We start from the raw sequence: 3712 nt of genomic DNA, 5'->3' as shown, positions 1-3712 counted from the left end.
AACCGTGGAACTTCATCAACAAAAAGGTATGTGGAGACTTGAACTTATCTATCACTCAAAAGTCTATCTCTTATATCTCCTACTTCTTATGAGACAAAAGTCGTATGCTATATAGACTAGATCATACACATTTGATATTTCGAGCTGAGCATTCATTGCTTATCTTTTATCTCGAAATCGTGTGTTGGTAAAGCGTTTCGCTTTGATCAAGTTTATCTTCACCTAGTGACGAAAGTCATGAAAAGTTTCAATCACTTTGAGAATTGTTCTGACGTGAATCGGTCTGTGAATAACGGCTACATAGCGTCCTCTGAGAATGTCTCAATGATTGAAATGAGAGTTTAGATTACATAACCATGTATTCCTTGAACCGAAGTTTTCGAACTTTGTTGATCAAGAGAAATCGAGAGGATTGTGGAATTGGCTTGCCAAGTCCGCGAACTGTCGGAAGTTCTCGACCGAGAATTTCCGCTGGGATTTCCCAAAACTTGTTTGTGTGCTAAGTCCACGAACTCAGTCCACGAACCCAGTCCGCGAACTGGCGGAAGTTCTCTTTCCGAGAATTTCTGCTGAGTTTGGAAAACTCAACCGGTTAACTTAAGTCCGCGAACTTGTTTGTGAACTTAAGAGGTTATGATCTAAAGATGTGCTCTGAACATGAAACATTAAATTACTAAGGAATGCTTTATGCAAACCGTGTCTATAAATGTTCATGAGCCGATTCAATCGAATCGAATCATCTTTGTTTCAATTGTGTCTTGTGTAGTTACATAAGATCTCATAACAATTGAACAACTCTTTAACTAGTTCATTTGAGTCAATTGAACTAGTTATGGTGAAGAAGCACAAGGATAATATGAAATGCTCATATGGTTAACCTTTTGGGTTACTATGTTGAACCAACATACACGTACACGTTTGGGCATGGTTTTCACGAACGCAGTAAAGTCTACCCAAGTGTGTGTGATGAGCTAAGTTTTCGATCTAACGGTTGAGAAATATTAGCTTGAATCTAAATCAGGTTTTCATCTAACGGTGAATAAGGATTGCTTTGTAACTAAGGTAAAACCCTGATTTGAAGGCTATATAAAGAAGACATCTAGCATTGTGCAAAACTAATCCCCACACATCTGTGTGCTACTAGTGCGCCCGCTAGAGTCGATCTCCATTAACCTTTGATTTTCTTCTCTAAAATAAGGTTAACGACTTAAAGACTTCATTGGGATTGTGAAGCCAGACCGATACCACTTTATCGTAGTTGTGTGATCTGATCTTGCATCTTCTATCGTATGAGTACAATCGATTGATTGGCTTGAGATCGTGAGAGTTCTCCGATAGGCAAGATAAAAACTCACAAACATCTTCGTCTCACTGTTTGTGATTCCTCGACGATCCGCTTGTGTAGTCAGGAAGGATTGTAGAGTGGTGATTGATTAATCTAGGATGTTCTTCGGGAATATAAGACCGGATTATCAATTGGTTCCTGTTCACCTCTATTTTTGATTTCAAAAGACGGAACAAAACCTAGGGTTTATCTGTGGGAGACAGATTTATCCTTTTATAAACTTTTCTGTGTGAGACGGATCTGTTTATTATCAAGTTTGTGATTTTGGGTTACAACAACTCTTGGTTGTGGGTGAGATCAGCTAATGGAATCAAGTGCGTAGTATCCTGCTGGGATCAGAGGCGTAGGAGTACAACTGTACCTTGGATCGGTGGGAGACTGATTGGGGTTCAACTATAGTCCAGTCTGAAGTTAGTTTGCAGTAGGCTAGTGTCTGTAGCGGCTTATACAGTGTGTATTCAATATGGACTAGGACCCGGGGTTTTTCTTCATTTGCAGTTTCCTCGTTAACAAGATTTCTGGTGTCTGTGTAATTTCTTTTTCGCATTATATTTTATATAATTGAAATAATATAGGTTGTGCGTTTGTGATCATCAATTGGAAATCTAACCTTTGGTTGTTGATTGATATTAATTGATCCTTGGACATTGGTCTTTGGTACCGTCCAAGTATTCCTTGTATTTGATAAAGACTCGCTATTGTTTTTAGCTTGAGTAAAAATCAAATCAAGAGAGAGATATTAACTCCTTGAGATACTTTTATCTATATTGAGTCTGACTGTCTTGTTCATTCTCAAGCAAAGTATTTCGGAGTTAGTCCATACAGATTGCTAAGTGAAATATTGGGTGGTGTTGTTAGACCCCCACTTTTTCAATTGGTATCAGAGCAGGCAAACATGTTCAAGACCTAACAAGTCTGTTTTTGTAGCGATCTGACTCTACGGAAAAGAGTACTATCTCTGATAAACGAGTCACCAGTAATAAAGATTCTCTCTCGTCTAATTCTATTAAAGAGAAAATTTATTCTATCTCGAATATAGAAAAACATTGTGGTTCGACGAGACAGACAAACAATGGCAGGTGTGTTCTTGATCTCCCTTCGAAAGAGACCTTCTCTTCCAATTAGTGGGATACAGCTGAAGAGAGTAATTTGATTCTAAATCCTGTTAGAATTCAATCTGTCAGATTGGATCAGCTAAAACAACATGTCAATGTTCTTCTTGGTGTTGTAAGAGATTGCAAAGTCCATGGCAATGATGAAGATCATTCTTCGTGCTTAACTCTTGAGGCCATCCTCGAAAAGGATGCTGTGGATATTGAACACCGTTTGAATAAACTCTCCGTTCAAGGTTGTTCAAAGCAATCTAATATACCAAGAACTTCTGATGCTTTACATTCCTGTTTAGACCAGGTTTTCCTTTCTAATGGTCTTTATCTTTCCTTGGAAACTAGTTTTTTCGAAGAGGACAAGATCTTACATACGTTAGTTGTTTTCTCTGCGAGTTTAAGCTTATTGGTTAGACGATCTGCTCTTTGTTGAAGCTTGTTGACATATCTCATCTTGTGTTTGTACTTGAAACACTTTGAAAATTCATGTCTCTTGATATAACAATAGGAGCATGTCAACGCAAAGGATGGTTCAGGGGCCTTTGAAACACATGCTGCTAGGCACAAAGTAGATCCTGAAACATTAAGCAAAGAGTTTCCAAAAGACGGGTCAATTGATTCTTTCATCTTGATTGGGCTATCTTCTAAAATATTATCAAGATTGATGTATGTATTGCTACAATTATCAAAATCAATATTTTCAGACAGAAGAGCAACACTTGATTTCTTGTCTTCATCAGAATCATAATTGTCAGACATCTCGTCAAGAGTCGCAGCAAGACCTTTGTTCCCAGAGTATTCTACGATTTGGGCACTCGTTAGCAAAATGACCAAATACTTTACAGTTAAAGCAATGAGGCATATCCTCGTCATCAGTCTCATCCGTGTCCCTATTTTGAGAGGAATACGATTATGAGGTTTGAATAATGCCTTTGGCTTATCTCTGGAGAACCGTTTACTTCTCTTCAACAGAAGATATCTAAACTTTCTTGTGATCATCGAGACTGATTTGTCAAGATCTTCATCTGATGAATCTGTCTCAGAGTGATCATCGTCAGAGATATACACATTTTTACTTTTATCAAGTAATTTTGTGTCTTTCAGTGCTTTGAACGCAACATCCTTATATTTGGACGAGTATTCGTGATCAAAGATCTTAAGCTTCCCAACCAGTGTATTTCTGGAGAGGTTATCAAGGTTATTTCCCTCAACGATGGAATACTTCTTAGAATCGTATCTAGATGGCAGCGATCTGAGAATT

This window comes from Papaver somniferum, chromosome 7 (assembly GCF_003573695.1).
Source record: "Papaver somniferum cultivar HN1 chromosome 7, ASM357369v1, whole genome shotgun sequence".
Classification (NCBI taxonomy): Eukaryota; Viridiplantae; Streptophyta; class Magnoliopsida; order Ranunculales; family Papaveraceae; genus Papaver; species Papaver somniferum.
The sequence above is the reverse complement of the archived record's forward strand: the minus strand, read 5'-3'. Positions refer to the sequence as shown.